This window comes from Hippichthys cyanospilos, chromosome 10 (genome assembly GCF_059441005.1).
Source record: "Hippichthys cyanospilos isolate Australia breed blue-spotted pipefish chromosome 10, RoL_Hcya_1.0, whole genome shotgun sequence".
Lineage (NCBI taxonomy): Eukaryota > Metazoa > Chordata > Actinopteri > Syngnathiformes > Syngnathidae > Hippichthys > Hippichthys cyanospilos.
Window position 1 is genome coordinate 2,971,125 of NC_142378.1, and position 25,319 is coordinate 2,996,443.

General features: G+C 41.1%; 1 protein-coding gene and 1 non-coding gene across 4 annotated transcripts in view; one reads left to right on the plus strand and one right to left on the minus strand.

The window, feature by feature from the left end:
* Positions 1-25,319, minus strand: part of sema6bb (sema domain, transmembrane domain (TM), and cytoplasmic domain, (semaphorin) 6Bb) — a 157,776-nt gene that overhangs the window by 76,225 nt on the left and 56,232 nt on the right. The gene's annotated exons all lie outside the window — the stretch shown is intronic.
* Positions 22,900-22,970, plus strand: trnag-gcc (transfer RNA glycine (anticodon GCC)). The gene has a single exon. It is a non-coding gene; the product is annotated as a tRNA-Gly (tRNA).

Here is a 25,319-nt window from a genome sequence, read left to right on the forward strand (position 1 = left end):
GAGCAACATCCTGTTGACTGTCAATGTGTGTTGCTGCAACTTTTGTGTTCAGATGTCTCTCGCAAGAGCAAATTTGATGCTAGTTTTTAAGCCTCTTAATGGCGAATTTTATTGTGTGTTAATATTAAACTCGCGGTATATAACACAGAATTTGGTTTAACACAAGATGTTAATTCAATAATTCTCTATGCTATCAAATATCTTTTATACTAAACTGTCAAAATATCCAAGCAAAACATAAGCAGTACTTTTGCCTAGCAAAAGGCTGATACCTCAATGCTAACATTCCCCCTCAAAAAAAAAAAAAAAAATTCAACAAGCCCTCAAAAAAACACTCAATTATATATTGTTTATTCCGTGGGAAACATCTTTGCTGTAAAATTTCTTCACCTTTGTGCACACACTTTGGAAATTATACGCATTGACTTTTTTCCTAATTTTGTAAATGTTTTTAAAGGCATAATAATTAGTTATTTATGAAAAATTATTTCCTTCAATCAAATTTTCAGTGAGATCGGTTCTATCCATACATACAGTATGCAGGTTAAATTCACTAACACCCACAGAAAAAAAATGGTATGGTCTGTCTTTAAGACATAGTCATTAACTGGTCTCTACCGCCACCTACTGTCTTGGGGTGAAACACAAGTCAAAAAAAGAATTTTCCGTTTGCTGACATAGTTTGAATGTTCCACAATCGCAGGAAAATCAATGTCATAAATCCTATTCAAATGCATCTCAAAAATTGTAATCATAATGGTTTTATATGGTCCAAAATTTGGACAATTATTATGTATGTACACAAAATTTCGCATGTCCAGCTGCAATCACATTGAAATGCCCACAAAAAAATGAAAAATGCTATCTTCTGTCTTTGTGGTTTGTGACGTGACGATGACACTAAGACGAAGCCGTTAACTGCTCTCTACCGCCCCCTACTGTCTTGGGGTGAAACACAAGTCAAAAAAAAGAATTTTCTGTTTGCTGACATAGTTTGACCGCCGCTCAACGGAAGGTTACAAAAATCGCAGGAAAATCAATGTCATAAATCCAATTCAAACTGCTCTCTACTGCCCCCTACTGTCTTGGGGTGAAACACAAGTCAACAAAGAATTTTCTGTTTGCTGACATAGTTTGACCGCCGCTCGACGGAATGTTCCAAAAATCGCAGGAAAATCAATGTCATAAATCCTATTCAAATGCATCTCAAAAATTGTAATGATAATGGTTTTATATGGTCCAAAATTTGGACAATTATTAATTTTGTATACAAAATCTTGCACGTCCAGCTGCAATCACATAGAAACGTCAGAATTGTTTCATTTTGACATCTTACATGTTTTAATCATCTGCTGGAAATTTCAGCCCCATATTTTTTTTTCCCCATTGATTCTTTTATGATATCATAAAAAAAGTTCCCATAATTTGTAACAAACCAAAAAAAAATCAAAAATCGGTGCCGTGAACTGCGATTTATTAAGCCTCAGGATATTGTAGAGGATATAAACGAATCCAAAAGTTGACTACAAGCAAACCACAGTCACCAGACATAAATTTCTTATTTTCCCCCCATAAGGCGGTAAGATCCGCATCAACGGAATCTTTATTACTTAAGCCGCAAAACCTCCATCGGCTTTACGAGCGGCCGCTGCGTGCAAAGCGCTTGGAACCCAGAGTGTGTTATTGCCTCATTTGTAATCATCACTTTCCTTGTAGTCCGTGTTTGCACGTTACGCTAAGAGCTCCTTCTCTTCTTCTGGAAACTTCACAAACGACATTTCCAAAAAAAAGAATCCAAAGCGACATCTTGTTCCAATGAGATGAGTCACCGCGTGAAATGAGGATTTCAACGCGACCCGTCGAATTAAAACAACGGGGCTTGCCTTTCCCGCCGAGCAACAATGAAGTCCTTTACTTGTGCGTGAAAATTCAAGTTGGCACCTTGGACTGGATGCAAGAAAAAAAAAACAACACAAATATTAGCTTTCCATTCTGAGTTGTTTATTTGAAAAAATAAGAGGGAATAATGCTAATGATTTGAACTACGTAGCATCACAATCCTTCAAAAGTGCTGGGTTAAAAATAACCCAATTTGGGTCGAAAATAGAACTAATCCATTACTTTGTCAATTTCACCAAATTTTCTCTGTCAATTTGACCCAAACTGGGTTATTTTTAACACTTAAAACTACTAAAATAACTAAAATAATCCAGTTTGAGGGAAAAAAAAACATGAGTCAATTTGAACTAACTTCTGTGTTATTTTGTGGAAAATAAAAGGTTTGTGTTGTTTTATTTTGTGGAATCCCAAAATGGGTTATTTTATTGAAACTACTGGGTTAAAAAAAAGGGTCCATCCAAAACTTGGGTCAATCCGGGCTCATTTTCTGGGTTGTCGAGTACCAAACAACCCAAATATTAGGTTTTTCGTAGGGGAAAACAATCGGTTTTGAACAAAACAACCCCAGCAAAATTGGCCATTTGTAAAAAAAAAAAAAAAAAGCCAGAGGGTTGGGTCAAATCAAATCAAATGGTGGTTCGTTCCCGTTTTTACCCATATTTGTGACCCCACTCTAAAAACTGCTTGGTCAAGAATAATCCAATTTGGGACAAAAATTAACCTAACACTTGAGTACATTTGAATTTGATACAGCAAATTAGTTTGTTTTGCACAAAATAACCCCAAAAATTTGATTAAGTTGACCGAAGTGGAGGATCGATCCATTTTTGACCCAAATTGGGTTATCATTCACCCCACTCTTCAAACTGCTGGGTCCAAAAGAATCAAATTTGAGTCAAATATGAATTGAGAAATTACTTTGGGAGATTTTTCAAAGTTTGCTCTAAAACAAAAACCCGGATTGGTCAATTTTTTTTTTTTTAAAAACTCATATTCAGTCTGCTAAAAAAGGAGACAAAACGAATGATCACCAGATTGGGTTTAAATTGATCCAAAGTTTGAGTTATTTTGTACCCCCTTCCTTCAAAAAATTTTTTGGTGCAAAATGACCTCAAAAATGGGATTGTTTTATGCTGAAACTGAAAATATTTAGTACAACGTGTGATGATATGTTGAACTACGTAATGCCAGCACATTGCGAACACATGGCACGGGACGTGCCCACCGGCCGTGTCCGCTTTTTTTACGGTCCTCGCTTTGCAAAAAGCCCCTCCACATCTGTCGCTCGTTCGCGTTCATTTTAGCGGAACCTAAGAGGCGCGCATTACATTTCTGCGTGTAAGCGAATTAACTCTAATCCAATTCGGCTACGGAACTAATCGAAGCGGAAAAAAACAATGACAACATTCGCAAAATTGAGAAAAATACTCAGCGGGCACTAGAGTGGAAGCGCTTTTAAGAGAAAATCTGGAACGGATTCGCTGTTAGTGACGCCGGATTCAGTTACCCTAGCATATATACAATTGTGGTAACTATGGCGACATCTTTTATTTTTGTTGTTATAATTCATCCATTGCCTTAATTTATAGAGAAAGTAGTGAAATTACAAGAGAAAAATCAGACATTTACAAAATACGCCAAATAAAAGGTAAAAGGTAAAAACGGTTTTACGGTGATAAAAAGCTAAAGGAATGCACTGATCTATCTCACTTTTTTTTTTTTTTTACATTTCAGGCATTTACAAAGCGGCATTGTGCCATGACTCCTTAAGGGGTCAGGCACATACAGCAACCTTATCGGGCCACGTCATCTTTATGGGAATTTCTCAAATTCCCTGCCGTGACATTAGCATCAAAGTGGGTCTGGGCTGCAAATTACTCAGCACCCGTAAGCGTCATCGGGGTCAGGTGAAGGTGACGCACTGGCCAAATGCGACGACAGATTCGGACCGAGATAAGATGAGGCGATAGGGTTTGCGGTCACGGATTCCAATGCTGCAATTATTCCAAATGGATGGAGAACTGAAATGGTAAACACCGAAAAATACTCACAGTCCATATTTAAGTTTTCTTAAAGGGCCAGTCTGGTTCTGTGATGTAATTCCGCTCACACACACCCTTTTCCTACATGTACATCTCCGCACAGCTCTCTCACTCACAGCCACATAAAATGAAAAATGAGGAGAAATGGTTTAGTTTTAAGCAAAAGTGCCTTCAGTTGTAGCAGGGCCGAGTATTAACAGGCTGTTAGACCGCTTCACTGTTCATGCACAGAGTAGTGAGGGAAAACTGTATAGGTACGTATTGATACGATAAAATGAAATATTTCCAAAGATGACATCAGCAAAACACCACAAGCTACTGCATTGTAGCTACTACAAGTAGCTACTGCTACTTGTTTACTTACTGACACTGCAGTACTTGTACCGTACATCTCAGCACAGCTCTCTCACTCACAGCCCTGACTTTTGCCAAAATCCTCTTATATAAGGCCATGACTGTCCTTGAAAAACTGACGAGAAGTGATTTCGTTTTAGGAAAAAGTGAGTTAATTTGCGGCTGAACAGGATCGAGTATTAACAGGCTGTTGGACTGCTTCAGACTCCATGTTAGGACCGAGGTGGTTTTGCGGTACAGGTCGACGCCGCTGTAAATTGATGTTCTTTTAGGAAAGAAAACAAATGAAGTACTTAAGATTCAAAAAGCGAAGCGAGTGGCGAGGGAACACTGAATATGTTTGTGTATTGATACAATAAAATAAAATACATATTTTTAAAAAGTGACAGCAGCAAAACACAACAAAGTAGCGCATTTGTCCTCGTTTACTTCCCGACGCTGCAAGTAGCTATCATGTAATAAGAAGTTCCAAATTCAACTGAAAAAAAAAAAACAATTCTCCAGCATGAGCATTTTGCGCGCGTACGCACACAAAGCACCGCAGTAATTATGACAAACGTCTGCGGCCGAGCGCGAGCAAAATGAGGTACATGACCAAGTTATGCAATTTTTAGGAGACGCTAATAAAAACCAAGCGTCGTAAGAACACGGGAATCGCGCCTGACATAAAACGCTTCGCGGGGTTGCGAGCGGCGCGTTCCCAGATTGATTGACGGCGACGTGGCCGCCTGGCAGTCGGGCGGCAACATAATCCGGATGGCGAGCGACGATAGCGGCTGGGGGAAACGTCCCAAAAAAAAACCGTGAGGATGTGCACCTCCGACTAATGAAATCGGACTTGTAAAGTCAGCAACACGCTGAGCTTGGCTCGCGACGGGGATTTAACGCGGCAATTTGTCCGACTCCTGGCAAAGTCACTGAGGAAACATTGAGCTGTCGCCGCTATAATAAAGTCGGATAGGCCGGGCATCAAATCGCCGGCCGATCAATGATGTCGCTCGTCCTTAGCCAGCTTTTTAATTCAAGGTGATTCCGCCGTAGACTGAAAAAGGAGGAGAAATGCCAACGAATCGGAAGGATTCGAGCGAATTGGCGCTCCGGCCCGACACCCGATATTCCCGGAAAAGGTTTTACTCGCATTTGAAGCTCTCATGCGCTCGCGCTTGTTTTCTACTCGATTCAATACGGCGATTCAACCGCGTCGTGATTTTAAAATGGAACCGTTTACTTTGGTTCCATTCAGTTGGATTATGATTCGATGCGGTACGTTGTCATTATTAAAAATGTGTGTGATACGATTGAAGGACTGTGATGACTTTAAATGTAATCGTTCAGATCACACTGTATATTGTAGGACCTAATATATATGTATAGAAGACAAACAGATGTGTATATATATATATATATATATATATATATATATATATATATATATATATATATATATATATAAAATGACCTTTTACATGTATTATACGTTTGTTTAATATAGTATAATATTATATAGTACAATATGTTGCATTTGATTATATGTTGCTATTACGTTTGTTTATATGTTATTATTTACAGCGGAAAAAAAATGGCCGTAATCAGTTTTACAAGGTCGGTGAACAAGAAAATAAGTATACAGATGAAGATAGTAGTATTGTATATTATAATGAAGATGGTAGTATTATACGAATATTGCATGGCCGTATTGGATTAAAAAAAAAAAGACATTAAGGATTAAGAGAATGAATTGATATGTTGAGAACTCGAGTCGTCATTTGACCTGGTCAAATTACGCAAGAAATGACAATAATAATAGGCATAAAAGACAGAAAAATCAAAACATTCGGAGCATTAATGGTATGAGTCACTAAAATGAGGTGACGCATACGGCATGTTTTAAAAATATGTTTTAGACGTTTGAAAGGGGATTAATGGAAATGGAGGCCTCAAATATGTAAGTGGAGTGGCTAGCCAGTATAACAGTGATGTGTTAGTATTAATACAAAGTACTCACATTTAATAATCCCCTTTCACACTTCCAAGGCGCACACATGTGATCCTTTCAGCAAAGTGCCCTACATTTTTCTGCTTTCATATATAATAGCGCTTGAAAAAAATCAAAAAAATCAATATTGGAAAGTTGCTAATGGATGTGGAACGAACCTCGACCTTGACTTCAACAGCAAATCAACTTTACAATGTCGACTTTACTTGTAAGGTTCCATACGCAACCTCCACAAATAAAGCAAAAAAAAATCTGATACCTGGTCTTATTTCAAGGTATTGTGCTTGCCATGGCAGCCCATAATAGTATCAGTTTACCTAGCTCCGCCCCTGATTTGAGTTTGTTGCTTTTACATACTGTATGGTGTTTGTTTGTTTTTTTTTTTGTGAGGGAGTATTTGAGGAAATATGTAAGTCCAAACTTGGATTTGAAAACTCCAAATGATGACAAAGCTCAAACAAACAACTCGAAACCGTAGCGCTACCTCCCACCCACCTCCCCGTCTGGAGCTTGTCAATGTCTTGCCCCCCCCCCCCACCAAAAAAAAAGCCCAATTTGACAGCGAGAAGCATCCAGCGCACGCTCGCATGACATAAGATGCCAGACGTGTTCTTATTTGACGTCTCGGAATGCAATGGAGAGTCCAAACAAGCAGAAATGAGCAAAAGTTTCCATTAGAAAATCTTTTCACTCGATGTTTTTGATTTTATTGTTTCGCAACAGCAGCAGGAGACGCCTCATAATATGCAAAACAGTTAAAAAAAAAAAAAACCTCTAGATAAAGATCATTGTTAAATACATTTGTTACGCAAATGGGCTGAATACTAAAAAGCTTCAAAGCACATTATTATTTCTTGATTAAAATGTGAAATTATAGTTACTTATTCGGCAAGTACAATTGTTTTCATGCTTGATTAAATCCTGGCTCCCATGTGAGCCAAAAAGGTTTGAAATTTCTCATTTTTCTTCTAATTGCTACAACAACAACAACTCAAAGAAAGTGAAATGGTCCAACAATGAAGTCTATTCTTATTTTTATGAAGATTAATTTGTGGTGTGCTATTTTTTTTTAAATAATTACTTTTAAAATAAGTATATGCATCTATCTATCTTTCTATCTATCTATCTATCTATCTATCTATCTATCTAAAGATAGATAGATACTCTAGCTAGCTAGCTAACAACAAAAACTGACACTGTAGCTACCGAGCTAACAAGAAATGTTGATAGTTTAGCTAGCAAGCGAACAAGAAAGATGGATAATATAGCTAGCTAGCTAACAAGGAAAAACTGACACTGTAGCTACCGAGCTAACAAGAAATATTGATATTTTAGCTAGCAAGCGAACAAGAAAGATGGATAATATAGCTAGCTAGCTAACAAGAAAAAGCTGACAATGTAGCTACCGAGCTAACAAGAAATATTGATATTTTAGCGAGCAAGCTAACAAGAAAGATGGATACTCTAGGTAGCTAGCTAACAAGAAAAAATGACACTGTAGCGAGCTAGCTAACAACAAAGATCAGCACTATAGATAGATACCAACAAATATTTATATAGTTATTTTTCAAACGTTTTTTATACAGAAAAAAAACACTTCCATAAGGAAAGGGTCACTGAGCAGAAATTTCAAGCCTCTTATGACATCACACCTAGCCTCCAAAGAGTAATTTAGCATCCTGGCCGCGGTGACGTCCTTCAGACTTTTACGCCATTGAGAATTACGAGCGTATGTGTAATAGGATATAAAGTAAGCCACGGATGCTTGTTCCGTTGTTCCACCGACTTTATGTGAGCTTAAAAGACACCCAATAGATTTCCCCGAGCCCGGCTTAATTGTCATGTTAGCGAGCTTTATGGAGAGTGCGCAATCACGGGCAGATGATAGCCGGATGCTGCTCGGATCACAGATAACAAACGATGCCACGAGTAGCGGGGACTGGCCGAACGGGCGACCAAATGAGATGAGAGGATTCGGCGGGATTTGAGGCGGTGGAAAATGCTGCGATGAGGACCGGGCGAGCGAGGGAAATGGAAATGACAAAAACAATGCAGCGCTGAAGAGAAAGAGAGGTGAGAGAGCGGGAGGGATACAAGTAAGGCTTTCACACAGAGGGGGGGGGGGGGGGGGGGGGGGGTCGCAGCGGATATATAGCTAGCCGGACCCAAAGAATGCATGGAATGACTGAGGCGCAAAGACAGAGAAAGAGCCAGTTGCAAAGTGAGCTGAGAAGACCGTATTTTTCAGAATATAAAATAAAATAATATACAGTTTTAAAGGTATTTATGATCAGAAATCAACGTTTTTAAAAAGGCCTATAGCGATTTTCATGAAAATGCAGAATATTGCCGCCGATAATAAGCCCGGCTAAAAACTGGTCTATCCTTATTCTTTCTAATGTATGAGGTGTACCTCTGGGCTCAACGCTTTGCCCCTTTGTGTTCGGCTCATAGAGGCAGAAAACACAAATGAGTTACACGCGTATAAAAGATACAAAACAACTATTGGCAGACTAAAAACTGGTCCATCCCTATTCTTTCTGATGTATGAGGTGTACCTCAAGGGTCAATGCTTTGCCCCTTTGTGTTCTGTTCATATAGGCAGAAAACACAAATGGGTTACATGTATATAAAAGATACAAAACTATCGGCAGACCTCAAAGTAGCTGAATCTACTGTCACTTAACTTTGTGCTATTTACCTCTATCAATATTAACTGAAAGCAATTTGTTTGTATAACTTGTTTTCGTGTTCCGGCGCGGACTCCTTTGTGATTTATTCCATGTATTTATTTCCTTGCAAAATGGGTTCACTTGTTAGAGGTAAACTTTTCATTTGACCTAGAAACCTTTTATTCTGAACAAAATACATTTCTGTGTTAGCAGCTGACTGCGGGAGAGCTCAGAAAGACAAACCCAGGCTTTGAATTTTCAAGACGCAACCAACTGACCAAGTCGTAATACATATTTTCTATTGTTGCGCTCCCGGGTCACTTCTTTGGAGTTCGCCGCAAAACGGTCCTCGTTCTCGATAAAGATTCGCATGACCTCTCTCCACAGTTACTATCATTCTACTCCGCTTATCTAGTGGACATCTTCATGCATCTGCTGTTGCCGTTTTGATTAGTCTTCGGTTCTCACACAGTTCCACTGTTGCATTTATCTCCTTCACAAGACCGAAGTGATAAACAATATCCTCGTCCGGACACGTGTCCGCATGATTTATTTGTCCTTTGCATGAGACGCCGGCGAGCCAGGTTTGGTTTGCGCAAGATTTGCATGGCCGTGAAACCTTGGCGCCCCGATTACATGGCAGGCATAAAGAGTCGGGAGAGGAGGGTGAAAAAAGGTTGAGAGCGGAAAAGGGAGCAGGCGTGCACGGAAGATGAAAAATGAGGGGTGACCTTTGGTGTTCCGTCCTCCGTTTTCTTCCCATGCAGCGCCACAGATCACCGCATGACGTGGAACATATTTGGAGGGTGCGCAACAGGACAAAAACACATAACTCTCGACGACTTCTCGGGGTTTCATGTGACCGATGCTTATGTAATTCCGTGCTCTCGAAGGATTGTTTTAATAGAAAAAAAAAAACACATGAAATGACGGATTCTGAGATTCTGAGCAAGTAGGCCAAGTCCAAATATGGATAAAAATACGATACGTTTCCGTTCTCACGTACCCCATCAACGGCGAGGGGATTCGACTCGACTCGCTTGGCTAAAGCTTGAATAAACTGAAGATATTCAAATGTAAAAAGGCGAGACTAATCTCGAGAGATTTCATCGAGTCAAAGGCGAGTCGTTCTTCGGTTTTAGCCAAATTATACGTAAATCCTACAATAGACTCATCAACAGAGAAGTTATAGAGCTTCAATCAGACTTGGCCGTTTGGACCTTTGGTGTAATTCTGTCAGGATTTGAATTCCAAATGTAAAAAGTAAAAGTTTTCAAAATGTGGTTTCAGTCAAATCTAGTCTGAGTCTCATGAGCAACAAGTCAAATACGAGTCAAGTCTGTCTTCAGTTTTAGCCAAGCAATACTCAAAACCTAAAATGGACATTTAATCAGACTTGGACACTTGGACCTTGGGAGTAAATCTTCCATGAAATCAAAGTTCCTTAAAGTCGAAGCAGGCTCTTCAAATGTGGATTGAAAAAAAAAAAAAACAACGTAAAACACGTAAAACACACAAATCTGATACACTCCATAAATGTCTGTTAACCTACTTCCTTCTCTCTTTAACATCACTAGCAATCTTGGGACCCATGGCTAACCCATTCGAGTTTGAATTAAGCAGTAAAATGCATTATAAATATGGTTTACCTTTCCGCCATTTTGAAACGAGTGAGGCCGACCGATAACAGACCAGCAGTGTAGGGAGGCAAGTAAGTGCAAATACCTAAAATCGCCTGCAGATGGAGACAAAACAACACAAATACAGCCAAGCCCCTAGGGTCATGACAGTTGCTTTTGTCGCAAAGCGGGGTAAATACCGTAAAGGGGGGACGAAAAAACTCAGTATTCCACATCGCAAGATGAAAAAAACATAAGCCAGGGACGCCGTAACCCGGGGGTCCACCGTATAGGCATTCAATCAGACTTTAGCACCTGCATCTTCTGTGTAAATCTGCCTTGAAGGTTGACAGCGAAATAAGGTAATGGTTGATGTCCTATTAAGAGTTCCAAATGGCAGAGCTGTAATGTAATAGAAAAGTCTTGATGAATGGATATCTTGGAGCATTAACCGGTGCTCTCGCTGGAGCCGTGTCACTGTCATTAACCTTCACAAGCCTCCAAATTATAGCTGCCGAGACACCGGGCAACAAAGCGTCTGCAGTTACCGCGTACAGGGACTGGAACAAAGACTTTCTGTCCAAGTCTCCGTGTTCATTAGCGGTCTGTGTTTCAGCGGCGTGGAACGGAAAAGCTGAGATCGGGTTTTACCCCATTCCCTTGTATTTGCCTACCCTCCACATGACTTTCATATGATGATTCATTCATCTTTAACGCCTCCTCCGCAGCGCTGGCTCTGATCCAACCGCAAAAGCGTGAGACGGGGACCAAACATTCTGTGACATCACGACGGCGCAGATGGGCCTGACCTTCGACCCCCCCTCCCGGTTTACAACCGTCATTAGCGGGGCAGGGTTCAGGGGCCGAGGCCATAAATCACTCTTCAAACCAGCTAACGGAGGAGGAATCCGGCGCCGCTGCATTAACCATGAAAAGAAAACGCGCCGCGAGATTGACGCGAGGCTAAAAGCAACTGCATCAATCACATTTGCGGAGAGAGGCTTTGTCAAGTCAACTGCGGGGGAAAAAAAAGAAAGAAAAAGAACGCGCCCGGTGATCATCTACGACATCGGTATAAATGATACAAAGCGTTTGTTAATGACACTGAAAACAGTTCTGCGGGAAGACAGAACCACTTTTCATGCTATTATTCTGCTAGCGTATCGCTGAGGACATTAATTAGCATAAACAGTGCGGGGCTAACAACGCAGGACTGGTAGGTCCTTTTATTTGATTATGATTCAGAAGTGATGGACTTTACTACCATCGTTTGGAGGTCATCTGTCAGTCACTGGGTATTGGTGATGGAGCATAAAACGGAAGAGGTGGCGAGAACCACGATGCTATCCCCCATTTGACGTTACTATTACAGTCATTTCAAAAAACGTAAACATCTCTAAGCCTCTCCTTTCACAACGGAACTTAGAAACAGTCATCCATCCGGTCCTCCCTCAAGCATCTCCAGTTGGTCCAAAATGCTGCTCGCTCACCTTGGAACTGGAGCTTGTAAGAGGGAGCACATAATTCTCATTCTGGTCTCTTCAATGACACAATTTAGAGATCAGATTATTTTAGTGTCTAATGCACCAAGGATGGCTGGATGGATGGAGGAACCTTAGATGGGCAGAGAGTGGAAGGATGCTTGGATTAATGGATGAATGAGTGAGGATGATCCATGGATGAATGGAAGGAAAAATCCATGGATGGATGGAAGGAAAGATGCAAGGATGGATGGGGGAAAGATGAGTGGATAGATGGATGGAGGATCCACGGATGGATGGATGAAAATATCAATGGATGGATGAATGATTAGATGATGAATGTTGGATGGTTGGATGGAGGGAATGATCCATGGATAGATGATGAATGGGATGGATACCAGATGCATGGACTAATATATGAATGAGTGAATGGATGGATGGATGGAGGATGTGTGGATGGATGGATGGATGGACGGACGAATGGCTGGATGGATGATGGATGGATGGATGGATGAATGGCTGGATGGATGAATGGATGGATGGATGGACGAACGGATGGGTGGATGGATGGATGGATGGATGGAATGATGATGGAATGATGGATGGACGGATGGATGGATGGATGGATGGATGGATGGATGGATGGATGGACAGATGGATGGACAGATGGCTGGATGGATGGACTGATGGATGGATGGATGGATGGATGGACAGACGAATGGATGGACAGATGGCTGGATGGGTGGATGGATGGATGGATGGATGGATGGATGGACGGACAGATGAATGGATGGACAGATGGCTGGATGGGTGGATGGATGGATGGATGGATGGATGGATGGATGGATGGATGGACGGATGGCTGGATGGATGGATAGATGGATGGATGGACTAATGGAAAGATGGAGGGACAGACAGATGGGCGGACGGACGGACGGATGAACGGACGGACAAACGGGCGGAAGGATGGATGGATGGACGGACGGATGGAAGGTGGATGAAGGACCCGTGGATGAATGGAAGGAATAATCCACGGATGGAGGATCCATGGATAAAAGGACAGATCCATGGACGCATACGATATGAAAGACGAATGGATTAAAGGAAGGCTCCATGAACGGCTGGATGATAGAAGGATACATGACGGATCCATAGATGGTTCCATGGACGGATTTCAACATATACCGTGAGGGCCTATTCACCGCGAATAAACGATTCCTCTCAGCTTTCAAATCACATCGGGAAATCGCCCGAGGCTCCCCAATATCCCGCCGCCACGTCACATATCCAAACATTGACTATTTTTGTAGCCGACCGCATCCGAGATGTGAATGCGGCGTTCGCACAATGACGCGTCCCGAAGCTGTGTTGGGCAATCTCGCAGGAAGATAACCGCGCCGAGAGCTACGCCCCGTCATAAACAACATCGCCTTGCAATTTTCAAAACGCACCCGCGAGGAAAAGTGAAGGCAAGCTCCGGAGACGGCGATTTGCATGAGTCATCCGTGAATCTCTTTCAAAGTCCCTCCACCTTCACGCCCTCAATCTCCGACGCCTGCGACCGACTCGCCTTCCGATTCGCCGGGCGACCATTCCGACCGTATTTTGATTTCCGCCCTCCCTTTATTTCTTCTTTATCTCTTTTTGAATGTCACGCCTCAGCCGCGGCGTCAATCACACGGCGCCGACAAAGCGAGCGCGTCTGCGCGCGTAGCTGGGATCAAGCCATCAAAAACAAAGAGAAACAAACACACGTGCGTCGTCGAATCGGATTGCGGGCGGGACTCCCGAGGCCCGGCGCCGCTCAAGTTTGATCCCCCCCCCCCCTCCCAGATTTTCACCGTGTCTGAGGAGCATGCTAATCAGAGATGGAGGCTGCCAAGTCAGCCACATACAGTACCTCTCTATCTTCCACTGCGATGCGTCAAAGCGCTACTTGGCACTTCTGATCCCGCTTGCGTCCAACGGCAACAAATTAAGTCTACCTCCAGATGCATTTGACGCGATTAAACAACCTTAAGGGCCGGATCTATTTCTAAAGTGTGATTTTTTTTTTTTTTTACCCACAAGCTTGACATTTTACACTCGCGCCGCTCGGAGGCTTTGGGATGTGTTCGTCAAAGTGGATTGGGTGGCGGTTTTTGCACAGGGGGAAGCTGGCTGGCTGCCCGCTGCGGCGCTACGACTTTAAATCGGAGCTTTGAAAGCTGAAGGGCGAAAGAGGGAAGGTGAGAGAGATATACGTCGCCTGCGCGTTCACAGAGACTGCTCGCGGAAGGAGGATTTTCACGCCTGCTGAGGAAGAACAGTAAAGAGTGAAGAAAGCATATTTGTTTTATTTATGACTTAAATATAGCAGCTGGCGGTAGGATTCTTGAGTGGTTCATATTATTTTTGGCTGACGGAACTTTTTGCGCGTTAGCCTTACGGCCTCTGAGTCAGGCAAGGCTCCGTTTTTATATGGCGTTCCACAGGGTTCAATTCTAGGGCCTTTGTTGTTTTCATTACAACTGCTATCTTTGGACTGCATCTTAAGAAAATATGGGATTTCCTTGCACTGCTCAGCTCTAAGTCCCACTGAGAAAAAAAAACAAAACACTTTTGCAGAATCGCTTGTGAAGATAAGAAGACATATTCAAATTAACTTATCACCACCTGTCAGATTTTTTGAAAGGCCATTGCCGGTATTTGTCAAAATGCCATATATTTCCCTAAATAATCGTCCCTGCTGGTAATCGGTTGATAGCAAATTTTTAACACATTTTAAAAGCGACCTCTCTGTTTTTTTATCGAGTTTATGAACTGCAGAATAGCCATTTTACTCTACACGTACTGATCTATTGGGAGCTGCACACACCTCTCACCAAAATGTCTCAAATGCGACTGCACAAACAATTTGCTCTGCAAGATGAGCCCAATCGGAATCAGCTAACAAGTCTTATTATAGAATTGTCTTATGCTAACAAAATAACAAAATAATACAAGAAAAATACCAATAATAAATAAGTATATTTTTTTATGTTTGTTTTCGAATGATCTGATCCCGTTTATCTTATCTTTCTTTCTTATCTGAAGAAATGCTTGAAAGAAATGACTGCAATTTTGGAATCAGCATGCTAAGATTAGTCTTAATCATTCAAGCAATAAAATGTAACAATGGTTTTAATTGTTTCCCAGTGTGACTGTTCCGTTACATAAGGAGAACATTTTGTGAGTGCAGGATTTCTCAAAAAGGGTTGCGAGTTTCTTTGGGGGTACATGACGGTGGGATTTTAACGGGGTTTCTGCAAGTATACGCAAATCTATTTTCATGCATTTTAATGCCATGACAGGAAGAGTGCATTTTCAAATTAAGAGTAAATTAACTGGAACATGAAGCCACTTATTGCTTAGCTGTACTATAGTGACTTTTTTTTTTTTTGTCTGATAATGCATGCTTTTATTCTGTTGAATTTCAGTAGGATGTGCAGTCAGAGACGGAATTTTCGCTTTAGCGCTGTTAGGGGTTAATAATACATCACAGCGTGTAGCGCATTATTGAAAAGCGCCGGTCCAAAGGCCTGTTTTGTCCCGTTATCGCCGCGCCCCCGACGAAAGAAACGCAAGCGAACTCCCCCCGTCGTTCCGACCTCGGCGAATGAAAAGCGGGCGGGTTCAATGGCTCCACGTGCGAAGAGCGGCGCCACAAAAGAATCCTTCGGCTTTATTAGAAGATGGCGTGAGGCCGTCGCACAAATTAAACGCGGCTGGCCTTGGCCCGGATGACCCCGACGGGAAGTCAAAGACGGCGCGTCGCGCATGATTGACTCTTTTCTCTCTCTTTAAGCCCGACGGGCCGTCGCGTCGCACGTACGATTAATGGCATTGACGTGACACACTTCACAGATAACATCTCAATGGCGTGATGGGGCTCAGTCATCCGCTCATATACGTGGGCGCTGATTTGCATGAAACGGGCTGAGGGTAAAACCTCCCGAGCTCCGGCGATGTCACTTAGTACCTCTCGCTGCAAGGATGGAATTAATTAAAAAAAAAAAGGAGCGCGTCTCCATTGTTGAGGGATCGCTTGTGGTCGTTGCTATAGAAGAAAAAAAACATTTTTGATTGTTTGCGTAGAACTAGTGGTCTTCTTTTTTTAGAAGCTGTTTACACTACTGGTTCTCAAATGGAGGTGACGTGTACCCCTGGGGATGCGTGAAAGCATTTCAGGGAGGACGTGAGATTTTAACAGCGTTTCTGCAGGCATCGGCTAATCGAATTTGATGCTTTTTTTTATTGTTGTGACGATGATAGTGCATTTTTCTTTTCAAATTGAAGGTTGATTGATTTGAACATGAAGCAATCTTATTTTTTTTTCACAGGGGTTTCGGCAGGTATCAGAATCTAATGCAGTATATTTTCAAATTAAGAGCAAATTAATTGGAACATGAAACGACATATTTACCTTATTTTTTAAGAGATTTCAACAAATCAAATGCAGTACATTTTTAAATTCAGAGCAAAATAATGCGCATGTGAAATTTTAACAGCGGTTTCTGCAGACATCAGCTAATCAAATTTTGTGCTTTTTGATGTTGTGACAAGAACTGCATTTTCTTTTCAAAATGAGAGTGAATTGATTTGAACAGGAAGCTTTTACTTTATTTTTTTAACAGGGATTTCTGCAGGGATCAGCAAAGCTAATGCAGTATATTTTCAAATTAAGAGCAAATTAATTGGAACATGAAACGACATATTTACCTTATTTTTTAAGAGATTTCAGCAAATCAAATGCAGTACATTTTTAAATTCAGAGCAAAATAATGCGCATGTGAGATTTTAACAGCGGTGTCTGCAGACATCAGCTAATCACATTTTATGCTTTTTGATGGTGTGACAAGAACTGCATTTTTCTTTTCAAATTGAGAGTAAATTGATTTGAACAGGAAGCAACTTTTACCTTATTTTTTTAACAGGGATTTCTGCAGCAAATGTAATGCAGTACATTTTCAAATTAAGAGCAAATTAATTGGCACATGAAAGAACATATTTGCTAAAATATGTTATAGAGACTATTGTAAAAAATTATATGCTTTTATTTTTTTAATCAAGGACAAGTTCAGTTTTATATTTTTCTAGTGTATCAGACAATGTATGTCAAAAGCAAGCTGTTCAGATTTTAGCCATGAAAAAGCAGATACATATTTTCAACAGTCACTGCAGTTCTCCATTATTCATCGCAGACATGGCGGTAGCCAAAAATGCCATCAACAACTACAGAGTGATATTTCCAAAAATCTGTGAATTTTCAAATTTGGAAATTTTGCAAGCAAATTTTAGTGTGTTTGCTATATTTTTAATTCTTTGGGTATTTTGACCGAAGCTTTTTGTTTGCTAGTGTGTAAATTCACATTGTCGGTCTAAATGTTTTGCTGCACCGTTTGTATTCAAACAACCATTGCTTTAACACCTCATTGATGCTATTCATTAGCTCCATATTGTATTTCTAATCATGCGTTAGCAAGGAGCTAACAGAACAAACTAAGGCGATGGTTTTAAATACACAGGATTCTTTTTTGGTGTTTTTTTTTGTTTTTTTTTTTTAGTTTGACACCAAACCTCAACAACGCACGGCGCACCTCATTTGTTTTTCGTCCTGCGAGAATAACGACAGCGAGTTCTTTCTGTGCTTTTGAGAACTAAGCAGATGTAACCACATGACATTTTCTGCCATTTAAAAAAGGAGGACGACCCAAACCATAAACCCGCTGTGGAAACGCTCCTCAGCTTCTGCAGGATGTTTTTTTTTTTTTTTTCCAGTGGTCTAATAAAACACCCCGGAAAAAAAAAAATTAAAAGCTTAAAGCTATTGTTGAGAATTTTGTTATTTTTTGCCTGGCGTTTTTCCGCGCCGTTTGGCTCGTTGGTTCAACTCGGAGATATTCCGCTCATGGTTTCATCCCGAAGTCAAACAGAGTTGAACGTGACACTTGGAGGCTAAATCCGAGCGGCTAATTTGGCGCTTGGCAAAAACAGATCGATGCCACGGAGAATCAAATGAATCAGATTTATTTAAAGATTCATTTACGGCTCGCAATGAGGTCACGCCATCAACTGATGAGGAGCTCCAGCTCCGCTTTTCAGCAGCAAGATCTCAACTAGCCGCTAAGACCTTGACTGTTTAGCCTCGCATTTCTGCAACAATACAACAAGAATAAAAATAAATGTTTGTTTTTCAGGCATGAAAACAAACATAAAAGCGGCCTGAAAATGTGTTAGACCGCCAATTAAAAAGTAAAGCGACGCTACGGGTTAGGATTGACGGCGCAAAAGCGAGCAGACTGTTTATCGACAGCTCTACGGGGTTCCGTTGCCGCACACAAACCCGGGGGCCATTTTGTTGGGCTTTGTAAGAGGCGGCGGGCAATATTGCTTTGCTGTCACCGCGGGCTCTGCTTTTGCTAAAGCGCAGCCTCGAAAGGTTGAAAAGTGGAAGTATTTGGGGCTCGCGTTTAGTTTCGTACTGGCCGCGTCATGGTAACCGATAAAAGTTTCATCTAATACAGCGGTTCTCAAATGGGGGTTCTAGCACGGCCGGGGGGACTTGAGGGAACTTCGGAGATAAATAAAACAAAAAAGCAAAAATCTGTTGAAAATAATTTTTGAATGAATTGTTTCAGGAAAATGTAAGGTAATGCCACTCGTCACCTGTCGAGTTAATGATTTATTTTAGTGAACACATCTCTGCTATGATCACAGAAATGGAATAGTTTCCTGTGGACAAATACTTATTTATAGTTATTTATTTTTGAGAACAGGTTTGATACTTTATGTTGATTATTTTTTGAGGACAAATATTTATTAAGAATTAAGTTAATGATTTATTTTTGTGAACAGATCTCTACTGTAACCACAAAAAAGGACAATGTTGAATATTTTTCTGTGTACAAATATAAATAAATATAAATAAATACAGTATAAATAAATAAATAAATAAATAAATAAATATATTAAATATTATAATATTAAATATTTTTTGTGGAAAAATATTTTCTTTTTGCTAACAGATTTCCTCTATGATCCAAAAGAGGACATCTTAGGTAGATTATTTTTTGGCAGTTGCCACATCTACTGTTGGAAACAAATCTATTGATGCTAAATTCAAAATCTCCAAAAATTCGCGAAAAGTTTTAGAGGTGAATCAAACCAAAAATACTTTTTACAATAAAGTGGCTTATGCAGCCCTACTAGTCTAAACAAGGTATTTTGATTCAAATGTTTTTAAGAACCGTAACGCCCCTCCATTTTTGCCAAAAAAAGAAGTGTGGCTTATACTTGGGATATTATGATATTCCTTTTACCCCACTCAAAACAAAACAGATAATTCCTCTGTAAGAACACGGTACCTTCAAGTACCACCCGGAAAGCTCTGCCGCAAAACACGAGTAACGGATTTTAGATATTCAGTAGCTGCGTTTATTCAGTTCCAGTCCTACTTGGCCAAACATTCTCCATCTGCAGCCAATATGAGCAAAACTGAAGGACGTCTGTCAACCCCCCCCCCCCATGAAAGTGAAAAACATCATTAGGATTCATTTGGCAGTCATGATGGCTTCAAAAGAGACATGTACACTGTGGGAGAAGACAGACAGTGGGGGGGTGAAGTGGAAATCTGGGGAGTAAGAGGTCGCTTTAATGAATTTTAGAGCTGGGACAAGATAACATGGGGAGATAAAAGGAAGGAGGAAATAACAAGTTGGCTCGGAATGGCTGGAGACAAATGGCATGATAGTGTCAAAGCGGCTTCTCTTGCTGGATGGGGACCAGATAAGAACAGGCAGATGGCAGATGAACTCGCCGACCCTCGTATTTGATCGCGTCCCTTCGCCGTATAAACACACCGGGGACGGGGTTGAAACCGACGCTACGTTCCGACTAATCGTTTCATCGGTCAGAGAACATTACGATGGCTCGTTCGTCTGCCGCAGTGTGGCTCGTACGTCGCGGCCCGGGGGCGCGCCTTGGAGTAGCTGCTAATCAGAATAAGTGCTTCTGGTAAACCCCGGAAATGAAATGAAGGCGGGGCCGGCAGGGCAGGAGAAAGCAAGCGTCGATACAAGTTTAAATGGACGGACATTAAGCGTTACGGTTTGCTCATTAACCTCCGCGTCGCCTTCGTGTTCGGCTTCTTCGTTTCTTTACCGTGGACGTCATGGCTCTTTGATTGTCGACGGGCGCTATGGCAACCAGGCATCAAATTGGTCCCTTGGGAGACGTAGATATTAGTCTGTCTCTTTACATCTGCAAACATTTATTTAGGCCGTTGCTGCAACAGACAGCTCGGCAGCTAGCGCAAGAAAGCTAGCTGGATAGATAGCTTGAATCGATAGCTTTCGAGCTAGCTAGCTGAATAGATAGCTTGATAGATAGATAGCTAGATTAATAGAGAGCTATCGAGCTAGCTAACTGCATAGACAGACGGCGGAATATATAGCTCGATAGCTAGCTGGAGAGATGGCTGTAGAAAGAACTGAATACCTTGACAGCTTGATGGTAAGATTGCTATCTAACTTACTAACAGGATAGTCAGCTAGTTGAATAGCTAGCTTAATAGTTAGTTAAATAGATAGATAGCTAGATTAATAGAGAGCTATCGAGCTAGCTAACTGCAGAGACAGACGGCGGAATATATAGCTCGATAGCTATACCTTGACAGCTTGATGGTAAGATTGCTATCTAACTAACTAACAGGATAGTCAGCTAGTTGAATAGCTAGCTTAATAGTTAGTTAAATAGATAACCAGCTAAATGATAGCTTGATTGATTGTTAGCTTGATTAACAGATAGTTATCGCGCTAGCTAACTGGATAGATAGACAGTGGAATAGCTAGCTTGATAGCTAGCTGGATGGCTATAGAAAGAACTTGCTAGTTTGACAGCTAGAAGGCAAAATTGCTATCTAACTAACTAACAGGATATCTAGCTAGCTGGATGGATGAGAATGCTATCTAACTAACTAACAGGATAGCAAGCTAGTTGAAAAGCTAGCTTAATAGTTAGTTAAATAGATAACCAGCTAAATAATAGCTTGATTGATTGTTAGCTTGATTAACAGATAGTTATCGCGCTAGCTAACTGGATAGATAGACAGTGGAATAGCTTGCTTGATAGCAGGTTGGATAGCTATAGAAAGAACATGCTCGTTTGATAGCTAGAAGGCAAAATTGCTATCTAACTAACTAACAGGATATCTAGCTAGCTGGATGGGTGAGATTGCTATCTAGCTAACTCAATCTATACATCTAGATATATCTAGATCGCCAGATCACCCCGGGAACATTCAGATGAGATGAGATAACCCCATTAATTTGTAAATGTAAATGTGCCATCAAAAAAAATTAATAAATAAATAAAATAAGACGGAGCAGTACAGCTACTAACCTGCAGCAAAAAATGCATCAATACAGTTAATAGTCCTGAAGCTGCTAAGCAAGCTAAATACTTTCTAATCGACCCTCCTTATCTCCTAGTTGTAGCTCTCAGCATCATCTGACAAGATCTAACTAAAGTTCAGGATAAAAACTGTATTTGTTCAGTTCGTACCACATTTGTCCTTTCCCAGCACTACCAGGTGAAAACGATTGCACGACACACATTTTGGATTACACGAACGGAGAATAAAAATATTAATCATCATCATACAAAGCTGAAAGTCGGCCAAGACGACGAGACCAGGACCGATTTTCTACTAAACCAAAGAAAATGTCTTATATGACCCTATTGTGTCCTCCCAGTAAGTAGGACTTGGTTATGGAAACCACTGAAAAGCCTCCAACAAAGAAGCACTTTGTATTGTTTTTTTCCTGTCCATCGGTAGACCTGCTATTATTGCTGCCTTTCTAAACATACACTCATTTAGCCATGTGTCCTGCAGCGGAAAAATTGTCGGCAATCTTTCAGCGGGACGCCCCCACTGAAAGAGTTTTGGGTGGGGGGGGGGGTGAAAAGTGCAAGCTTTTGAAACACTCGCGTTGTCATGCTAACCGGTAATTTGTGTTTACTGTGAGTAGAATTTCAGAGAAAATGCGATGTAAGCGTCGTTACTCACTGATTTGGTAAGCTGCCAAATGTTTGTCACTCGTGTTCGAAAGATAAGAAGGTCTTTGATTTGGATCTTGTGTGATGGGTTTTACAAGAAGCGGGGACTGAAAATGTAGGATGCTACGTTAGCATCTCTTGCTAGCCCCCAATAGCTCGCTGCCATATGTTTGTCGCTCATGATCAAAACGGTAAAAACTGACTGATTTGGATTTTTTGTGACGGGTATCGTGAATGTCTTCACGTCGTTTGACAAGAAGGATCTCAGAGTGAAAATGTAGGCTACTAGATTAGCATCTTTCGCTAGCCACCAACAGGTTAGCTGCCATGTTTGTCACTTCTGAGATTTTAGGAAGGATCTTTTGTGACTAGTCTCATGCATTTGAGTGAATTTTTTCACGCGGTTCGACACTTGAATCCTTCTGTAATGTTTGACAAAAAGGAGCACAGATTGATGATGCAGAGCGATGGTCATTATATGATTAGCAGCCGACTGTCTGGTTAACTCTTTCAGTGCCATGGACGTTAATTCTCGTCCTTTATAATAGTAATAACTATTAGTAAAGTTTGAAGGAAGGAAGGAAGGAAGCAAAGAAGGAAGGAAAAAAGGAAGCAGTGAAGGAAGGGGTCAAAATCTTACACACTGTCCATTTAAAACGTGAAAATACATCCCTGGCACTGAATGAGTTAATAACCCGGCTTGCTCCAGGGATAAAACAGTCTCCCTTCAAAAGGGCTATTCTTAACTGCCACCTTCAAGCATTGGTGGTCCAGTGGTAGAATTCTCGCCTGCCACGCGGGAGGCCCGGGTTCGATTCCCGGCCAATGCAGCAACACTTTTTGATTGAAGGCATATCATGTGGAATATATAGTTGCTCTTTACCAGTTTTTGTGAATGCAACATACATATATAGTGCTTACAATTATATCAAACACATTGTTTTTATTACACAAATGAACTAAAACATGCACAAAGAAATCTCCACTCAAAGGTTGCCTACGAAAAGCGTCTGACACTAGCTTGAGACGACGCCCTTGTTCAGGTTTTTTTTTTTTTAATCATTATTAGGTTGCAGTGATGGTCCCCGCATTGCCTGCAAGCTGTTTTTTTTTTTTTTTTTTTTTGCGTATTGTAACGTTTGCTGTTCATTGGCAATTTAGCACTGCGTCGCTTCATTTTCCAATGCATTTGCTCTTAATTCGAAATCTACAGTCATTTCCCCAGCCGCCGTTATTTTGCCACCTTTCTCCAATTTTTTTCCGCGCGAAACAGGAAGCGGCGGCCCTCGACTCCTTCCTGTGCGCGTGGGCGACGCCGTGACGGACGGCGAGGCTTTCCCACCTTGTCGACGGTGACGCATAAAGAGTTCGCACTCCGACGCCGGCGCGCGCTTGTCTTTCGTACCTCCCACACCGGCGCGGCCACTTCTCAAAGTGTCTGAAAGCTTTCTGCGGGCCCTTCTCCGTATTTCTCCCTCCTCTTGGTGCGTTTTATCCCTCCGCAGTGTGCCAGTCTCTTAACGGCTCCCTATTGATCAGACTGTTTCCTCTTTATCTTTAATCAAAAGGCCAGGAAACTCTGTTGTTTAATTTATGAGTCGTTACGAGAGGCCCGCTCTCTCCGGCTCCCGCAGAACTAGCTCTTATTCATAATTAATAAAGAACGGCTAATTATTGGAGCGCGGGGCCCTGGCGGCGCGCGCGTCCTATATAGAGGGAGCGAGGGATTGTGGGAAAAAAGGATGGATTGCGACACGTCACCCGCGCTGGGACTCCGTCGACAAGGGGAGCAAACGGGACCATTTTGAGACGGAATAATGCATCGCGGATCATATTTGTTTATAACCGCGCGGCATAAAATGCGCCGGCAAACATCGGGAGTGTAAACTGCGCAGAGTCCTGAAGTGTTTCATTTCCTGTTGAGGTTTTCTCAATGGGGCAAGCTGCGGGTGGGTGTGTCAGGCTTGAATGGAGGGAGCAGATGTCGAAAAAAAAAAGCTCGCTCTCAATGCTTTATGTGTTGTGCAATTATTAGCGTTTAAATCAAGAAATATGAAAGTGAGCTCGCTCCAGATAGCTAACATCCTGCTGCCATCTTTTTGGTTTTCAAAATAACTTCCTATGTCAGGAAAATAGTGCCTTGACTTTCATCACTTTATTTGCTGTATCTAAAACATTTTTCGACAACGAGAAAAATGTAATCCCAATTTTTTTTTGCTTCAGTTCAAAGGTTATCGCGCTGCTCCTTTTGATGTATGTCTTGGCCACCTGGGGGCAGTATAAGACAGAAATACAGATATTTACGGAAACAGTCATTGTAGTCATTTTCATAGAGGATAAAGAATATATGCCTGTGTGCAAGGTTGGGCAATAGAGCCCAAATAACGTTTTTGTTTTTTTTTTCGAGTCATTCTTGGCAATTACGTATTTTTACGCAATTTACGCATTTTTCTGTTCAGATAACAAAGTATATTGATTTGAATGTTTTATAGTAAAATTCAAATTCTTGGCTTGCACAAAAAATATTCATAGCAAAAATACGAGTTGGTAACAATTGTAAACATGTCTTATAAGTCACCAATCCAAGCAGCCGCTTGTGCAAAAACTCCATTTCACGGTTTCGCTAATTTTGACGAATTAATGAAATTAATTTGGTTTATTGCCCAATTCCACTTGTGAGAATATCATACTGTCTGTCTTCATGTGTTGCTTCACCGTTTCTTCTCTAATGTCAGTAATTAAAGGGTTATATCAATGGTAATTGATGCTTCGGTCCGCCTTTGGCATTTTGCGTTGTGTGTTAGGATTGAGAATCGTGAAGCAGAGTTGTGAGGTTGCTCTGAATTCACATCATGTGATTGTTTTTGCTTCATGCTTATTTTGAAAAGAAACAACAGGAAGTAACTGTCAGTGCTCATATGTCAAGAAACATAAAAATTGCTAATAGATTATTTGATTAAGGAAAAAAAACAAACCAAAAAAAAAATCACAGAGGGTGTATGCGTAAGACTTATTTCCACTAACAACCCGGGCTAAATTCCTCATTAACACACAAATACGCTTGTCTCACTTGAGCCAATTACTACATACACACACACAGCTTTTCTATTTCGATAAAATCTAGAGCTTTGTGTACATATGCATAAGCCTTTCAGCAAACAAAATATGAGAGCATTTTT